The sequence below is a fragment of the Xyrauchen texanus genome, chromosome 26, assembly GCF_025860055.1.
Source record: "Xyrauchen texanus isolate HMW12.3.18 chromosome 26, RBS_HiC_50CHRs, whole genome shotgun sequence".
Classification (NCBI taxonomy): Eukaryota; Metazoa; Chordata; class Actinopteri; order Cypriniformes; family Catostomidae; genus Xyrauchen; species Xyrauchen texanus.
This window is the reverse complement of record NC_068301.1, coordinates 3,069,113-3,089,156: the sequence shown is the minus strand read 5'-3', so window position 1 is coordinate 3,089,156 and position 20,044 is coordinate 3,069,113. Positions and strand designations below refer to the sequence as shown.

The window sequence follows — 20,044 nt, the reverse complement described above, 5'->3', positions numbered from 1 at the left end:
AGCCAATGATGTGTTGAGGAACCTGTTTACTAAAACAAAGCACAAGCAAACAACACAAATCAAACAGAGAGAGAGAGAGCGAGCAAGAGCGAGAGCGTGAGAGAGAGAGAGCGAGATAGAGCGAGAGCGCGAGAGAGATAGAGAGAGAGCGAGAGAGAGATCGAGAGAGAGCGAGAGAGCGTGAGAGAGATAGAGAGAGATCGAGAGAGTGCGAGAGAGATAGAGAGAGAGCGAGAGAGAGATCAAGAGAGAGATAGAGAGCGAGAGAGAGCGAGCGAGCGAGCACGAGAGAGCGCGAGCGAGAGAGAGAGAGCGCGAGAGAGAGATAGAGAGAGAGCGAGATCGAGAGCAAGAGAGAGAGCGAGAGAGAGAGAGCGAGAGAGAGAGAGCGAGAGAGAGGGAGAGAGATAGAGAGAGAGCGAGATAGAGAGAGTGTGAGAGAGAGAGCGAGAGAGAGAGCGAAAGTGAGAGAGAGAGCGAGAGAGAGAATTAGAAAAGAGACACAGTGAAAGGCAATAGAAAAACAGGGATGCCGTTACCTGCTTGTAATCCATAGCATTGGGCTGGTTGTTAAAGAGAAAAGTGAGAGATTTGCAGTTTAGTTGAGAATAAAAGCACAGAATGATAGACAGAAACAGAAGGGTGAGATGTGAACAGCTGGACTTGTGAAAGACACATGAATGGACTGTTATGTGTCAAACTTTTGCATGTATTCGGCACTTAAAAAAATAACACTTCACCTACAAATGACAAAAGCACCATAAAAGTATCATGTAAGTGGTCTATATGAATTATGCACTGTATTCCAAGTCATCTGAAGCCATACGACAGCTTTATTGTTAGTCACTTACAATCTCGACATCAGACTGATCTCATGCACAATATGTGACCGTGTCAACAAAATTAAGTTCTGTATTACACGTTTCCCAGTGAAATGTCCAGCGGGGGGCGCCAAAAGCGAGTTAAATTTGTAACGCCCAATTCCCAATGCGCTATAAGTCCTCGTGTTGGCGTAGTGACTAGCCTCAATCCGGGTGGCGGAGGACGAATCTCAGTTGCCTCCACGTCTGAGACCGCCAACCCGCGCATCTTATCACGTGACTTGTTAAACGCGTTACTGCGGACACCTTGCGCGTGAGGAGGCTTCATGCTATTCTCCGCGGCATCCACGCACAACTCAGCACGCGCCCTACCGAGAGCAAGAACCACATTATAGCGACCACGAGGAGGTTACCCCATGTGACTCTACCCTCCCTAGCAACCGGGCCAATATGGTTGCTTAGGAGACCTGGCTAGAGTCACTCAGCACACCCTGGGATTCGAACTCACGACTCTAGGTGTGATAGCCGGCTGTAATAGATTAATTTATTATTAAATAAAATGATTTTAATTAGTAAAACATACCTCCTTAACATACAATTGAACTTAAAGCTAACCAAGAAATCAATAAAGAAACGGCACGCTGTTTAAACTGTTTTAGCACAGAGGTTGATTGACAGGTGAGGGGGCGGTGCTTCACTGCTACTAGGACACATACAGGATGGATTAGCATTTACATCTCAAATGCGATCTGGACATACGAACGTGTTTTTGACCACATTCGTATGTGGTTTCTGTGATACGATTTTTCTAACCACGCGTCTTTGAACCTACTTGCACTAATTAGTGGGTCCACAAGGTGGCGATACTCACATAATGAGCCATTGCTATCACAAAGAAGCACTAAAAGAAGATGTAATCACCACTAAACATCAGAAGATGAAGGTAAAAACAACAACAAGTCAAGAGCGCGCGTGTGAGGAGGTCAGGAGATCTGAAGGAATGTAAAGACACCATTATGGGTCTAAACCGGTGTCTCATAGCCGTCGTAGCGCACATGCGCCAACCGCCTGTGTATACATGCACAGTTATACTTTGACAAGCTTGCATTTGACTGTACGCACTGTACTGTGCAGAAAATACGTTTGCATAACGTCATAATCAGGTGTTGTAGTCGTGATTTGTATGAAAGTGAATAAACGTACAGTTGTTGTAGCGCCTCTAGCGTTAATACATTCGGAGACTCTGAGCCTAAGAAAAATCGCAAAATAATAAAACAATTTTTTTCTTATTTTACATTATATATACTCTAGATGTAAATAAGGTGGCTCCGAAAATCTGCTTTTGTTTTGTTCCCAATCATGTCAACTGTATCCGAGAACGATTTTGTGTTGATACGACAAAGCAATCAAAAGTTACAACATAACAAATATAATTTATCCTAGTGTCCAAAAGCCTCTCCAAACAAATAAAAGATAATAATTGTACATAAGAACTAATTACACATGCAAACACAACAATGACTAAAGGTTTGCATAGCATGCAGACATGATTTTAGTCATGAGATTTCACAGAATGAGTTTCATTCTGTGTCATTTGAGTCATCATTGAGTCTGTGTCATGTATTTGGCGCCATCTCCTGGTGGTCATATGTAACATTGTGCTTCATGTGGATTATCTAATGATCTATACATCTGATTATCTTGTGTGTGGACTCGTTTGAAAGATAATTACCTCGTCTAAGTAATGGTATGTGACACTTTATATTCCGTAAATGTTCCGTGAAGTTACAAGCAAAAACGCGGCATTTAAGCGACACCAAAATAATTGTCAAAAACATATACTTAGCTATTACTCGCTATATTTTTGTCTCACATGTTTATTTGATGAGTTTGATGTATTTACACTATTGCAATGCTATGCACAGTGCAATTCTTATATATATATATATATATATATATAGACTATTTTTGTCACTGGCCTGCGACAAGCTTAAAGATTTTCAGTAAATAATGAATGAAAATACTGTCAATTTCAGACACAAAGCTTTCGCATGACTTCTAAACACTTGGAATATAGTTTTCTTGACTACTTTTTGGATGCATTTATGGTGTTTTATGTCCTTTTTGGAGCTAAACAGTTGTGGTCACCAATCGTTTGCATTGTTGAAAAAAGCAATGTGAACATTCTTCAAAACCTCTCCTGTTGTGTTCCACGGAAGAAAGAAATTCATACACATTTGGAACGACATGAGGGTGAGTAAATGAATATCTATACCTTTAAAGACACAACCATAACACATATTTACAGTCTGTGTTCAGAATGAGTGCATGACTATATATAAATCACACACTCGTGAGACTTAGTGCGAGACAGTGACTCACACACATGTTTATCTGGCAAAAAGAGGAGATACATAGACTGTTATATTTCTAGCTAATTAAACATACAACAGACTAACCCAAATCTACCCCTATAATAAAAGTATTTACTTTCAGCATGTACTTTAATGTCCAGTTTGATAGAAACTGCAGTATGAGAACGTGTTTCCAAAAGGAATATTCTGGAATCTCAGAGCTGGATACTTTACATTTTATTTGCCGCCACATCAACAAACTCAACCAGCCAGACAGGGGAAAAAAATAGGTCAGGATTTGGCTCGGAAAGCATTTAAATCTGGACGGCAACATCTGGATCCCGTGCAGACAGCAGTCACGCACACTTCATATACGGCACGAGTCAAGGGTACTTACTAGAGGGCATGGTGTAGGTGTCTTCTTCATCTATGATTTCTGCGTAGTCGTCTGTTTCTGCAGGGAAGAAGGCAGTCAGTGGTCAGTTTTACACACACACACAAACACACACAGGCCAAATAACGCCCACTCAGCCACTACACACACACTAAACACATGTAACCTTCCACTACAGAAACTAGAGCCGAAAATAAGACCTCTATGAAGACACACAAACACACAAAAGCAAGTGCACTTCTCTCTTTTAAACTCTCTGAACTCATTCTGCGTAACTCTGTGCATCTGTTTAACTGGCCAATCAGAGCACTGCGCTGTCAATCTAACCGGCCAATCAGAGAACTCTGCTGTCAATCTAACTGGCCAATCAGAGAACTCTCCTGTCAATCTAACTGGCCAATCAGAGGACTCTCCTGTCAATCTAACCGGCCAATCAGAGAACTCTCCTGTCAATCTAACTGGCCAATCAGAGAACTCTGCTGTCAATCTAACTGGCCAATCAGAGAACTCTGCTGTCAATCTAACTGGCCAATCAGAGAACTCTGCTGTCAATCTAACAGGCCAATCAGAGAACTCTGCTGTCAATCTAACCGGCCAATCAGAGGACTATGCTGTCAATCTAACCGGCCAATCAGAGAACTCTGCTGTCAATCTAACCGGCCAATCAGAGAACTCTGCTGTCAATCTAACCGGCCAATCAGAGAACTCTGCTGTCAATCTAACCGGCCAATCAGAGAACTCTGCTGTCAATCTAACAGGCCAATCAGAGAACTCTGCTGTCAATCTAACCGGCCAATCAGAGAACTCTGCTGTCAATCTAACTGGCCAATCAGAGAACTCTGCTGTCAATCTAACAGGCCAATCAGAGAACTCTGCTGTCAATCTAACCGGCCAATCAGAGAACTCTGCTGTCAATCTAACAGGCCAATCAGAGAACTCTGCTGTCAATCTAACCGGCCAATCAGAGGACTATGCTGTCAATCTAACCGGCCAATCAGAGAACTCTGCTGTCAATCTAACCGGCCAATCAGAGAACTCTGCTGTCAATCTAACCGGCCAATCAGAGAACTCTGCTGTCAATCTAACCGGCCAATCAGAGGACTCTGCTGTCAATCTAACCGGCCAATCAGAGAACTCTGCTGTCAATCTAACCGGCCAATCAGAGAACTCTGCTGTCAATCTAACCGGCCAATCAGAGAACTCTGCTGTCAATCTAACAGGCCAATCAGAGAACTCTGCTGTCAATCTAACCGGCCAATCAGAGGACTCTCCTGTCAATCTAACTGGCCAATCAGAGAACTCTGCTGTCAATCTAACCGGCCAATCAGAGAACTCTGCTGTCAATCTAACTGGCCAATCAGAGGACTCTCCTGTCAATCTAACCGGCCAATCAGAGAACTCTGCTGTCAATCTAACCGGCCAATCAGAGAACTATGCTGTCAATCTAACCGGCCAATCAGAGAACTCTGCTGTCAATCTAACCGGCCAATCAGAGAACTCTGCTATCAATCTAACCGGCCAATCAGAGAACTCTGCTGTCAATCTAACCGGCCAATCAGAGGACTCTGCTGTCAATCTAACCGGCCAATCAGAGAACTCTGCTGTCAATCTAACCGGCCAATCAGAGGACTCTCCTGTCAATCTAACTGGCCAATCAGAGAACTCTGCTGTCAATCTAACCGGCCAATCAGAGAACTATGCTGTCAATCTAACCGGCCAATCAGAGAACTCTGCTGTCAATCTAACCGGCCAATCAGAGAACTCTGCTGTCAATCTAACCGGCCAATCAGAGAACTCTGCTGTCAATCTAACCGGCCAATCAGAGAACTCTGCTGTCAATCTAACCGGCCAATCAGAGAACTCTGCTGTCAATCTAACAGGCCAATCAGAGAACTCTGCTGTCAATCTAACCGGCCAATCAGAGAACTCTGCTGTCAATCTAACTGGCCAATCAGAGAACTCTGCTGTCAATCTAACAGGCCAATCAGAGAACTCTGCTGTCAATCTAACCGGCCAATCAGAGGACTCTGCTGTCAGTCTAACAGGCCAATCAGAGAACTCTGCTGTCAATCTAACCGGCCAATCAGAGAACTCTGCTGTCAATCTAACTGGCCAATCAGAAAGCAGTTGTGTGTGGCTGTGCTCAAGAAAGACAAGGAAGTGACTCCTTTGTCTTTGTCATCAAAACAAAACAAAAAATGTCTTTTTTGGGAGAAGTCACTTGCTGTTGTGCAGACTTCTCTAAATAATTGCTCCTCCCTTTAAAAGAATACAGAGATAAAAGAGTGACAGCTGGATTACACCACACAAAAACACATGTAGCATACGTTTACTGATGTTAAAAACTGGGCGTCACACACCAAACGACTGAATATAAATTCCAATCCCCTCCAATCACAAATGCATGAGAGATGTAAACAAATGAGAACATTGCAATTATAATGTTCAGAGTCGCAAAAGAAACGAACCAAGAGCATTTGGGTGCGGTCTTGGTGGGATAATGTGGCCAGTATCCTCCATAATGCAACACGAGTTGGAGAGGATTGTCATAAAACGTTACGAGGTTGTGTAGCGTAACACAGCCTTTAGCACGCACTTCAAGTAGAAACATAAACATCTACACACATCTACACAATCCTCCAAACATCTCTCAAGCATGCAAACAGCAGAAAGTGAGTTATAGATCACAGGAAATAAATGAAAGTTATTATTAGTCAAACATTACCGTCGCCACTCAGATCTTCTGCAGGTCCAATGAGAGCATGCAAAGAGAGAATGAGAAGAGACAGGGGGAGATTCAACATGAATGTTAAACGGTTGAAATGGTTTTTATCCTCCTGGCAGCTCCTGATGTGAATGTGTTTTGTTCATGCTGTGTTTCTGAGGCTGGGAGTCATTAGTGTGGGTTATATCGGGTTAGACGTGCAGCAGGAATGTGTGGGATCAGATTCAATGTGGACGTGGACACAGATCAGTCTGTATTGTTCTCCACTGAATCACTGCGTGTGCAAATGTCAAATCTTTTTACAGGTTTATATATTTTAGCATAATCGGCAAAAATGAGGTCAAGAAATTATATATTTTCATACCAACATTTTTTATTATAATATATATATATATATATATATATATATATATATATATATATATATATATAGGGCTGTGGATTTAATGCATTAATTCAGTGCGATTAATGATATACAAATTAATGCATACAAAAAATTAAAGCAATTAATCATGTCCCCGGATTGTAATTGAAGCTTGAAGTACCACCTGTTTACTCCAGGGGGCAGTAAACGAAACACAGTCATGTGTTCAAATCCAGGGTGTGCTGAGTGACTCCAGCCAGGTCTCCTAAGCAACCAAATTGACCTAGTTGCTAGGGAGGGTAGAGTCACATGGGGTAACCTCCTCGTGATCGCTATAATGTGGTTCTTGCTCTCGGTGGGGCGCGTGGTTAGTTGTGTGTGGATGCTGCAGAGAATAGCGTGAAGTCTCCACACGCGCTAGGTCTCCACGGTAACGCGCTCAAGAAGTCACGTGATAAGATGCGCGGATTGACGGTCTCAGACGCGGAGGCAACTGAGATTCGTCCTCCACCACCCGGTTTGAGGCGAGTCACTGTGCCAACACGAGGACTTGGAGCACATTGGGAATTGGGCGTGCTAAATATGGCCGAAAATATAATAAATAAATAAATAAATAAAACGACTTAAAATGATTTAATCAATTTATATTGAATTATTGCTATTTGAGCGGCTTTCTCAGCAAATATTTATATATACGATTAATTAAATCGGCACACCATGGTATAAATTCGATTACATTTTTTTATCGATTGACAACCCTAATGTATTTATACAGTATATATATATATATATAATTGATAGTAATTATATATAAATATTAGGGCTGTCGATTTAATGCGTTAATTCAGTGAAATTAATTAATTTGTTAAACAAATTAACGCATTTAATGGCAATGCCCTCCCGGACCATAATAAGGAAGATTCCTGATAAGTGCTTGTAGTACCACCTGTTTACTCCAGGGGGCAGTAAGTGAAACTGCAGCTCTATGAGCAACACACAGTTTATACAGTGAAGAAACACTTCAGCAGCAACAACACAAACATGTGTTACGTTCTTGTGTTTAAAACACTTGAAGGAGCGCAAATGCGAACTAAGAGATCTCAAGATGTGTTTAAAGTATTAAACTATATTTAACAACACAGTGACCTAAACATTTATATTTACATTTATGCAACGCACCCGAGACGCTACACAAGCATGACTGACACAGGATTAAGATGGTATTTAACCATAAATATTTTATCACGAATAAAATCAAATAAATTTCCTTCAAACTTATTTTTAAGTGCTACCTCACTAATTATGTTCTTGTAGAGATTTAATCATGATGTGGATATATTCTGCACATTTTGTGGTCTGCAGGAGGAAACATGTTTTCATTTATTTTGGAGTTGTCCCGACTCGACTCGTTTTAGCTCTGATTCCTGCGAGATTGTTAGAGATCATATTATTCCCCCTTTCAACTTTGTTTTGAAATGTTTTATTCGTCTCTTCATAAGGAATATTATTTGATTAATGTATTCATAAATGTAAGTTTGGTGGTTATAAAACATTAGTTTTAATACTTAGAACAATTTCCAATTTGAGTAACAAGAAAGCTGTAAAGTGTATTGAAATATGAAAACAATTTGATATTTTTATTAAACTGTTTATTTATTTATTTTCCTTTTTGTTGTTGTTGGTTTTAATATAATATAGAGGATTAGCACCTCTAAATCTGAGGCCGAAATGGGCTTCCTCAGAAGGGTGGGGCTTCTCCCTTAGAGATAGGGTGAGGAGCGCAGTCATCCGTGAGGAGCTCGGAGTAGAGCCGCTGCTCCTTTGCGTTGAAGGAGTCAGTTGAGGTGGTTTGGGCATCTGGTAAGGATGCCCCCTGGCCGCCTCCCTAGGGAGGTGTTTCAGGCACGTCCAGCTGGGAGGAGGCCTCAGGGAAGACCCAGGATTAGGTGGAGAGATTACATCTCCACACTGGCCTGGGATGCTTTGGGGTCCCCCAGTCAGAGCTGGTTAATGTGGCTCGGGATAGGGAAGTTTGGGGCCCCCTGCTGGAGCTGCTGCCCCCGCGACCCGACTTCGGATAAGCGGTTGAAGATGGATGGATGGATTTTAATATACCTCTTGGCTCTAGATGTAAACATTTTGTAATCATTAATAAAAAATTAATAAATAAATAAATGTCTGATGCAGGTGTAATCGGGACACCATGTAATTAATTCGAATAAAATTTGTAATCGATTGACAGCCCTAATAAATATAATTGATAATAATAATAATATACAAATTATCAATAAATATGTAATTATATATTCATTAAATTAAGTATTACTTATTTTAATATATATATATGTGTGTGTGTGTGTGTGTGTGTGTGTGTGTGTGTGTGTGTGTGTGTGTGTGACTAAATAAATAAATATATAAATACATACAACACACACACACACATATAGAAATATATCTTATTTAAATTGTTAAGTACTTAAACCGGCTGCACTTCTCTCTTCATTCAGATGATTGAGGTTAAGCTAGTGTAAGAATGCACACACACACACACACACACACACACACACACACACACACACACACACACACACAGGAAACAAGTACCCTTAGGAGGAGACTCGTGTGAACAGAGGATGAACGGAAGGAGAAAGCGGCGAGCTTTAGCAGTTTTTGCGGGCGTCTGAACCACTGAGTCTTCAGTGAAGAACGACAGATGGAGAGAAAGAGAGAAGCAAGAGAATATGGCAAGAGAAATGGAACAAAACATGTTTATCTTACAGTCCTTGTGGCAAATCATGATTCATGAACGACAGATTGAATATAATCCGTGCCGAATGTGCAATAATGCTTAGATCGGCGGTCTTACCTGACACAGAAATGGCACGAACTCCCGCTCGAATTCCCTCAAGGCGTTTCTCATTGTTGGCAAGTCTGTGGAGGAACAATTTCATTTACAAATAAAACGGTAGTTATAATGTTTCTTTCCATAACATATGTATGTAAGACTTACTTTGGAATGGATGGAAGTGCTCTCTCGCCCTCTGTTGGATAAAACACATATATCATATATAATTAACCACTACAAGCTGAACTTCCAGTCTCTTTCCCAGTCATACTAAACGCATCCCATAATGTACCAATGTGAGGAAGGCCTACCTTTCTGAGGTCTGATGATGAAGGACTGGGCGATGGCGTTGAGTAGTCGACAGTAGCCGTCGATAAGGTCAGCCATGTTCTCAGCGGTAGAGAAAGAAGATGTGCTGATCGTGAGAGGCTTTGATCAAAAGGAGAAACCAACAGTGATTAACAATGAAACACTATCAACAACACCAGATATATCCTGATGCTAAGCTACAACAGCAACCAGCTGCACTGACCAACTTCAGACACGCCCACAAATGTTTTCAGATGCTTAAGACACACCCCAAAGAACTATGACACACCCACACACTGCTGAAGACATGCCGCTTCTTTTCAGACACGCCCACAAATGGTTTAGACACATCCCCAAAGTACTCTGACATTTTGTGTGTGTGTGTGTATTATCTGTCCATTTGGTGAATTTCATGTATTTGCTCTCATGTAAAGTAACCTTGGGTTACATAAAGGCGCTTTATACAATAAACATATTATTATTATAATTAAATGTTTTCAGACACTCACAAAATGTTAAGACACCCCAGCAAAATATTCTGACACACACACACAGCTGACGACACACCCACAAATGCTTTCAGACACACCTACACAATGTTGAAGACATACCCCCCAATGTTGTCAGACACACACACATACTGTTAAGACACACCCCCAAAGAACTATGACACACAAATACACACAAACTTCTGTTAAGACACACCTTCAAATGCTTTGAGACACATACACAAACTGCTTAAGACATGCCCCCAATGTTGTCAGACACACCCACATACTGTTAAGACACACCCCCAAAGAACTTTGACACACACACAAAATGCTTTAGACACACCTCCAAATGCTTTCAGACACACCCACAAACTGCTGAAGACATACCCCCCAATGTTGTCAGACACACACACATACTGTTAAGACACACCCCCAAAGAACTTTTACACACAAATACACACAAACTTCTGTTAAGACACACCTCCAAATGCTTTGAGACACACCCACAAACTGCTGAAGACATGCCCCAATGTTGTCAGACATGCTCGCATACTGTTAAGTCACACCCCCAAAGTACTTTTACACACAAATACACACAAACTTCTGTTAAGACACACCTCCAAATGCTTTGAGACACACCCACAAACTGCTGAAGACATGCCCCAATGTTGTCAGACATGCTCGCATACTGTTAAGTCACACCCCCAAAGTACTTTGACACACAAACTTCTATTAAGACACACCTCCAAATGCTTTCAGACACACACACAAACTGCTTTAAGACACACCCACAAACTGCTGAAGACATGCCACCACAATGTTGCCTGACACACCCATATACTGTTAAGACACACCCCCAAATAACATTCTCACACACACAAACTGCTGAAGACACACCTCCAAGCGCTTTAAACACACCCTCAAACTGCTGAAGACATGCCCCCAATTTTGTCAGACACACCCACATACTGTTAAGACACACCCCCAAATAACTTTCTCACACACAAACTTCTGAAGACACACCTCCAAGTGCTTTCAGACACACCCACAAACTGCTGAACACATGCCCCAATGTTGTCAGACACACCCACATACTGTTAAGACACACCCCCAAAGTACTTTGACACACACAAACTTCTGAAGACACACCTCCAAGTGCTTTAAAACACACCCACAAACTGTTAAGACACCCCCCCAAATAACTCTCACACAAAAACTGCTTAAGACACACCTCCAAGTGCTTTCAGACACACCCACAAACAGCTGAAGACATGCTGCCACAATGTTGCCTGACACACCCACATACTGTTAAGAAACACTCCCAAAGAACTTTCTCACACACACACAGCTGAAGACACAATACTATTAACTAATCATTTAAACATCAATCTCTACGGCTTCTAAATATATGTCTAATTTATTAAGATCACAAGATGAGAAATACAGATCTATGGTCAAAGGATAGCTCTAAAGAAAGAGACAGAAAGGACAGAACGAGAGAGGAGAAGACATGAAGAGAGACAGACAGGGAAACCAATAACCATAATAACAGTGGCGGACTAAAATGATAGCGCTGTAAGAACAGTACTGAGCTGTATCATCATCCTGCCGAGTCATAACTCCCGAACGAAACACTTCCAACAGCATCTTCAAATGGATTTGACGTGCTATTGAGCCAAAACCCCATTGAGGTTAAGCATCAGCATCTCATTGGGTCTACAGCAAGGTCCCTTTAAGGCAAGTCAGGCCACTTAGCAACCATGTCCGTAACAGGCCCAGCTGTTTCCCATTATTACAAGCACAGCTCCTATCTACCTGAATGGGATAAGATGTTGTTGTTTACCTCAGCGGCTCCTGCCACGTCCAGCTGTAAGACACCCTTCCTGTCTTTCTCCTCCACACATGAGTACTGGATACTCTGCACCTGTGTGAAGTTAGCCAGGTGTGTCGGCTGAAAGAGAGGACGGATCCGCGGGTGATGAATCACATCTCTATGACGTCAGTACACAACAGAAGACTGACAAGGTTATATTGAGCGGTTAGCTTGGCGACATACTTGCATCTAACTCTTTTAGGAGTCAAGTCTGCAGTGCACATTCCATGTGAACACTATTTGGTACCATTGCGGTTACAATGCTGCCTTAGAAGTCAGCTGCCTATGTAGGCAGCTCAATAAGCTGTCGACTGATCTAGAGTGTTCAAATATTTAATATGTCTCACCGTTAAACCCTTGTCTGTCAGGTAGCTGATTCCCTCCTCTGGACCAATAGCAAGATCTACTGATATCACCCAACTTGACTAAGAGACAAAGACAGACAGAGATATGTGTTTGGAACAGCATGACGGTGAGAGTAAATGATGCCAGAATGCTCATCGTTTAGTTCAATGTTATACATCAGTAAATGTAATTCCTCCAATGGCCAATAGAGGGCACCAGTAGGCCGGTCGTTACAGCCGGGCCCTTTGCAGAAATGAACTGACGTACCCCCAGAGCACATCGAAAGCACTCTTTGTCGAATCTGTACACGGGTGCCAGGATTTCAAAAAACTTCAGTATGCTTTGCTCGTCGTTCAGGTTGGCGAACTGTTTAAACGTTTGTTGGATCTGTTTCCTAAGAGTTTTGGCCTGAAACACAAAGAAAGAGAGAGATCAGTGTTACTGTACATCTCACACACTGAATCACACACTGAAGTTGCCCGATACAACATAAAGATGATTTAAAATGACTTTTTTTTTGTTAATTCACTCCAATGCCATCATGTTGAAATACATTTGTTCTGAGTGTTTTCTAGTGTTTAAGTGGTCGCTTGTGTGTTCTGGGTGGTTAATGTTTGGTCGCCAGCCTGTTCTGTTTGGTCGCTAGCGTGTTCTGTTTGGTCGCTAGCGTGTTCTGTTTGGTCGCCAGCGTGTTCTGGGTGCTTGCCGGTGTCGCTAGCACTCGTGTGTTCTAGATGGTCGCCTGCGTGTTCTGGGTGCTCGCCTGCGTGTTCTGGGTGCTTGCCTGTGTCACTAGCGCTCGTGTGTTCTAGGTGGTCGCTTGTGTGACCTGGGTGCTCGCCTGCATGTTCTGGGTGCTTGCCTGTGTCACTAGCGCTCGTGTGTTCTAGGTGGTCGCTTGTGTGACCTGGGTGCTCGCCTGCATGTTCTGGGTGCTTGCCTGTGTCACTAGCGCTCGTGTGTTCTGGGTGGTCGCTCGCGTGTTCTGGGTGGTCGCTCGCGTGTTCTGGGTGCTCGCCTGCGTGTTCTGGGTGCTCGCCAGAGTGTTCTTGGTGCTCGCCCGCATGTTCTGGGTGCTCGCCCGCGTGTTCTGGGTGCTTGCCGGTGTCGCTAGCGCTCGTGTGTTCTAGATGCTCGCTCGTGTGTTCTGGGTGCTCGCCTGCGTGTTCTGGGTGCTCGCCTGTGTCACTAGCGCTCGTGTGTTCTAGGTGGTCGCTCGCGTGTTCTGGGTGCTCGCCTGCATGTTCTGGGTGCTCGCCAGAGTATTCTTGGTGCTCGCCTGTGTCGCTAGCGCTCGTGTGTTCTAGGTGGTCGCTCGCGTGTTCTGGGTGCTCGCCTGCGTGTTCTGGGTGCTCGCCGAGTGTTCTTGGTGCTCGCCCGCGTGTTCCGGGTGCTTCGCCAGCGTGTTCTGGGTGCTTGCCGGTGTCGCTAGTGCTCGTGTGTTCTAGATGGTCGCTTGTGTGTTCTGGGTGCTCGCCTGCGTGTTCTGGGTGCTCGCCTGCGTGTTCTGGGTGCTTGCCTGCGTGTTCTGGGTGCTTGCCTGTGTCACTAGCGCTCGTGTGTTCTAGGTGGTCGCTTGTGTGTTCTGGGTGCTCGCCTGCGTGTTCTGGGTGCTCGCCAGAGCGTTCTGGGTGCTTGCCTGTGTCACTAGCGCTCGTGTGTTCTAGGTGGTCGCTCGTGTGTTCTGGGTGGTCGCTCGTGTGTTCTGGGTGCTCGCCTGCGTGTTCTGGGTGCTCGCCAGAGTGTTCTGGGTGCTCGCCCGCGTGTTCTGGGTGCTTGCCGGTGTCGCTAGCGCTCGTGTGTTCTAGATGGTCGCTCGTGTGTTCTGGGTGCTCGCCTGCGTGTTCTGGGTGCTTCGCCTGTGTCACTAGCGCTTTCGTGTGTGTTCTAGGTGGTTCGGCTGCGTCGTGTTCTGGGTGCTTCGCCTGCGTGTTCTGGGTGCTCGCCTGTGTTGCTAGCGCTCGTGTGTTCTAGGTGGTCGCTCGCGTGTTCTGGGTGCTCGCCTGCGTGTTCTGGGTGCTCGCCAGAGTGTTCTTGGTGCTCGCCCGCGTGTTCTGGGTGCTCGCCCGCGTGTTCTGGGTGCTCGCCCACGTGTTCTGGGTGCTCGCCCGCGTGTTCTGGGTGCTTGCCGGTGTCGCTAGGGCTCGTGTGTTCTAGATGGTCGCCTGCGTGTTCTGGGTGCTCGCCTGCGTGTACTGGGTGCTTGCCTGTGTCACTAGCACTCGTGTGTTCTAGGTGGTCGCTTGTGTGTTCTGGGTGCTCGCCTGCGTGTTCTGGGTGCTCGCCAGAGCGTTCTGGGTGCTTGCCTGTGTCACTAGCGCTCGTGTGTTCTGGGTGGTCGCTCGCGTGTTCTGGGTGGTCGCCTGCGTGTTCTGGGTGGTCGCCTGCGTGTTCTGGGTGCTCGCCAGAGTGTTCTTGGTGCTCGCCCGCGTGTTCTGGGTGCTCGCCCGCGTGTTCTGGGTGCTTGCCGGTGTCGCTAGCGCTCGTGTGTTCTAGATGGTCGCTCGTGTGTTCTGGGTGCTCGCCTGCGTGTTCTGGGTGCTCGCCTGTGTCGCTAGCGCTCGTGTGTTCTAGGTGGTTGCTCGCGTGTTCTGGGTGCTCGCCTGCGTGTTCTGGGTGCTCGCCAGAGTATTCTTGGTGCTCGCCTGTGTCGCTAGCGCTCGTGTGTTCTAGGTGCTCGCCTGCCTGTTCTGGGTGCTCGCCAGAGTGTTCTTGGTGCTCGCCCGCGTGTTCTGGGTGCTCGCCTGCGTGTTCTGGGTGCTTGCCGGTGTCGCTAGCGCTCGTGTGTTCTAGATGGTCGCTCATGGGTTCTAGGTGGTCGCTAGTGTGTTCTGGGTGCTTGCCCATGTTACTAGCGCTCGTGTGTTCCTGATGGTCGCTCGTGTGTTCCTGATGGTTGCTCGTGTGTTCCTGATGGTTGCTTACTGGTCCTAACCATAAGGTGACATTATTTGAAACCTTTTGTGCTGTTTTTAAATAATTTTATATGTAGAGCGGGTCGGCCACCAATCGTAGGGTTGGCGGTTTGATTCCCGGCCCACACGACTCCACATGACAAAGTGTCCTTGGGCAAGACACTGAACCCCAAGTTGCTCCCAATGGCAGGCTAGCACCTTGCATAGCAGCTCTGCCACCATTGGTGTGTGTGAATGTGTGTGTGAATGAGTCACAGTGTAAAGTGCTTTGAATACCGTTAAGGTTAAAAAGGTGCTATATAAGTGCAGACCATTTACCATAAACAGACATCTTTGTTGTGCCGCGTCGCTGCACTTTTTAATGAGTCTTGTGCTGGAGCTCCGTGTTTTTAGTGCAAGAACACATTCGGTCTGAACGGCCCCTGAGAATGAGCAATAATGATGCTATTCTTCTTTTGTTTCATGCTTAAGCAAGGCCACTTTCATATGACAGAATTACTTATAAATCAAACTATTACAGCAAATATTGTCATAACTTTCACCTCATTGAGCTGTCAATCACACAAGACACCCAGTGATCTCTCACTCTTCTCAACAACACTCACACTGAATCTCAATCAAAGCCGACACATGCTAAAAGCACATTAGATCTTTCTGGAAGCACATTTCAGGGATATCCATCTGTAATCTGGCATCATGAGTTTACAGTATTTCAGGAACAGATAAACACAGATCAGATACACTGGAACATGTGATCGGTCACGTCAGAAGGCCGGTCCACCCTTCCCGACAGGAAGTGCCACTCTGTATCTGGCCTTACATCTGTGGAGGAATTATGGGAAGGGTCTGACAGACCAAACACAGAGTGAAATGCAAGTTTTCTTTATCTACAGCCTGAAAACGGAGCCCCTTGTAATCTTCAAATGATCATTGGAGGCTCTTTATCACGTAATACGTGAAGTATCACAAAGCACTGAGCTCTTATAGCTCAATCAGTCCAGTCCCCATTCACTTGCATTGTCTGGAAAAGAACAGCTTAGTCATTCTTTTAAACTTCTCATTTTGTGTTCTGCAGAAGTCAGTCAGTCATACAGGTTTGGGACATACTCATTTGGAAAAACAATCGAATTTATATACGTATATATTGTACTTAGCTTTATATAAATCAACTTGCCTTAATTCAAAGTAAATGTGTGTGTGTGTGTGTGTGTGTATTTATTTAGGTTGGCACTATTTGGGTTAATGAAAAGGTGCGAGTTTGGTTGGCATGTTTCAGTAATGAGATAAATTGTTTATTTTATTTTTTGAAACTAATTTGGTAAATAATATTATTTATTTTTTTTTTATTATTGTATTTTTTGACTCCACTAAAAAGTTCAAATAAATGTTTTATTTTTTCAAAATATTCAGCTTCTCAGATTTCTTTTGGCTTTTTTGTGTGTTTTGGGGTAATGGAGAAAAAAAAAGTCATTTTGGGACATCCTCAATTGGAAAAACAATCCAAAAATAAATTAAATATTTTTTTAGTTTTTTTTTAATTCTGAAAATTGATTGTAAACTTGAAAACTAGATTTATATAAAAACAACTCGCCTTAATTCGATGGTATGTACACAGTTAATAAGTAAATGTGTGTGTTTGTGTGTGTGTTTGTGTGTGTGTCTCTGTGTGTGTGTGTGTGAGTGTGTGTGTGTGTGTCTCTGTGTGTGTGTGTGTTTGTAAGTTTGTGTGTGTGTGTGTGAGTGTGTGTGTGTGTTTGTGTCTCTGTGTGTGTGTGTGTGTGTGTGTTTGTAAGTTTGTGAGTGTGTGTGAGTGTGTGTGAGTGTGTTTGTGTGTGTGTGTGAGTGGGTGTGTTTGTATGTTTGTGTGTGTGTGTGAGAGAGTGTTTGTGTGTGTGAGTGTGTGAGTTTTTCTGTGAGTGTGAGAGTGTGTGTGTGTGTGTGTGTGTGTGTATGTTTGTGTGTGTCTGTGTGTGTGAGTGTGTGTTTTTTGTGAGTGTGTGTGTATGTTTGTGAGTGTGTGTGTTTGTGTGTGAGAGTGTGTGTGTGTGTGTGAGACTGTGTGTGTGTGTGATTGTGTGTTTGTGTGAGTGTGTGTGTTTGTGTGAGTGTGTGTGTGTTTGTGTGAGTGAGTGTGTGTTTGTGTGAGAGTGTGTGTGTGTGTTTGTGTGAGTGTGTCTTACTCTGTCATCTCCTTCACACACACACAATCAGGTGTGCACACAAACACAACAAACACTACTGATGCTTGATTTTCATGCAGTGTGTCCAATAGTATCCATCTGCCGTAGATCAGTGTGTTTAGCGTATAATCGTCTGTGAACTCTCAAATGACCGTTTTCACCGCTGCAGCTCAGAGATTTCAGCTCGCGAGTCGCGGGAAGCTTGATATAATTAACCCTTCACAAACAAGAAGAACTTCAAAGGTCTTTCAAAATAAAAGTCCCGCTGAAATAAGAGCTCTATTCAACCGGATGCGTGAAACTGAAAACTGTATAATAGTGTCATATTTAAAGTAGTCACAATAATACTCATGATAACAATAATATAATATGAAATGGTTTTATTATTAATATTATTATCTGTAATGTCACATAAGTGTACTGAATATCAGCATGTTGTGATTCAGCCATAGCAGCATTTTTTTTTTGGTGTGTTTTATGCAAATATTGCTCCGGAAAATGTTTAAAAAAAATGTGGAAACAGATGTTTTGATTGAACTATTTGAAAAGATTTCGTGAAAGTCTTTGTTTGGGGGCTGGGGGACAATTCTGGGGCAGTAAAATTACACCGTTCCCCGTCCACTTGCCCACGCACACCTTTAAGGATGACCCTTAAGGTCAAAGGACAGCCCCAATTGTTACGGAGCATCTGTCTGTGGGTGTGAGTGTGTGTCTCACTAAGAGTGGGGTCGCCCCAAATTGTCCTGCACTGTTTGTGGACATGAATGATACCTCAAATCACCTGCTTGTACCAGGTGGGACTTGTGAACCAGAAAGCATCATCTCACCTTAACGGATTCCAATAAACTTTTGGGGAAGAATCGTCGAAGTCCAACGTCTTTCCTGTGAGACACAAAACAGATCAGACAGTGTAACGCTGCAGGATGTTAAACAGGTGCGGTTTGCTTTCGGAGAATTTAGAGCAAATAAAATAATACTTACTCTAACAGTTCATAGTTGGATTTTTTATCCAGAGCATTTCCTCTCATCTCTCTGTAGAACCTCCTAAAAAAGGGCAAAAACACAAATTCAGCACAAACATGTTCTTCATGAGCGCTGAAGAGTTTCACCAGGAGTTTGAACAGACCTGATCTCAAGACAGCCCAGCTTCAGCGCCATCTCCTGCTCCACCTTATCGGCCATCTCTAACATGTAGTCATCCTTCACCTTTACACAGACAATAACACAATTATATCAGTTTTTTACATTATTTTAAATGCAGAAAAATGCAATAAAATATTTGACTCCAGCAGTTGAGAGTTGAAGCTGGAAGGAGGTTTGGAAGAAATGTTAGGAAAGAGAGGAAGGGAGGAATGGAGGAATGATGGTTTGGAAGGAACAAAGTGCCACAATAATCACTGTAAGTCTGACAAATGCATACATGTAAATGTCAAATGTAAATAGGGAAGAAGGAAGAAAGAAAGGAGGAAGAAAGCATGAAAGAAAGGAGGAAAGATGCAAGAAAGAATAAAGGAGGAAGAAAGATGGAAGGATAGAAAGAAAGAGAAGAAAGAAAGGATGAAAGAAAGAAAGAAAGGAGGAAGAACGAGAGGAAGAAAGGATGAATTAAAGAAAGAAAGGATGAAATAAAGAAAGAAAAGAGGAAGAAAGAAGAAGGAAGAAAGGATGAAATAAAGAAAGAAAGGAGTAAGAAAACATGAAAGAAAGGATGCAAGAAAGAAAGAAAAAACGAAGGATGAAAGAAAGAAAGGAGGAAGAACGAGAGGAAGAAAGGATGAAATAAAGAAAGGATGCAAGAAAGAAAGAAAGAAAGGAGGAAGAAAGAAAGAGAGGAAGAAATATGTAAGAATAGAAAGAAAGGAGGAAGAACGAGAGGAAGAAAGGATGAAATAAAGAAAGGAGGAAGAAAACATGAAAGAAAGGATGCAAGAAAGAAAGAACGAAGGATGGAAGAAAGAAAGAAAGGAGGAAGAAAGAAAGGATGAAATAAAGAAAGAAAGGATGAAATAAAGAAAGGATGCAAGAAAGAAAGAAAGAAAGGAAGGAGGAAAGAAAGAGAGGAAGAAAGGATGGAAGGATAGAAAGAAAGAAAGGATGAAATAAAGAAAGATGGAAGGATAGAAAGAAAGAAAGAAAGGATGCAAGAAAGAATGAAGAAACGAAGGATGATAGAAAGAAAGAAAGGAGGAAGAAAGAAAGAGAGGAAGAAATATGTAAGGATAGAAAGAAAGAAAGAAAGAAAGGAGGAAGAAAGATGTAAGGATAGAAAGAAAGAAAAAGGAAAGATGCAAGAAAGAGTAAAGAAAGGAGGAAGGATAGATGGAAGAAAGGATAGAAAGAAAGAAAGGAGGAAGAAAGAAAGAAAGAGAGGAAGGAAGGATGGATGGAAGAAAGAAAGGATAAAAGAAAGAATAGAGGAAGAATGAGA

The 20,044-nt window shown here is 43.3% G+C and overlaps 1 pseudogene; it reads right to left on the bottom strand.

The window, feature by feature from the left end:
* The window catches only part of LOC127620106 (focal adhesion kinase 1-like), an 88,566-nt pseudogene that overhangs the window by 27,925 nt on the left and 40,597 nt on the right, over positions 1 to 20,044 (bottom strand).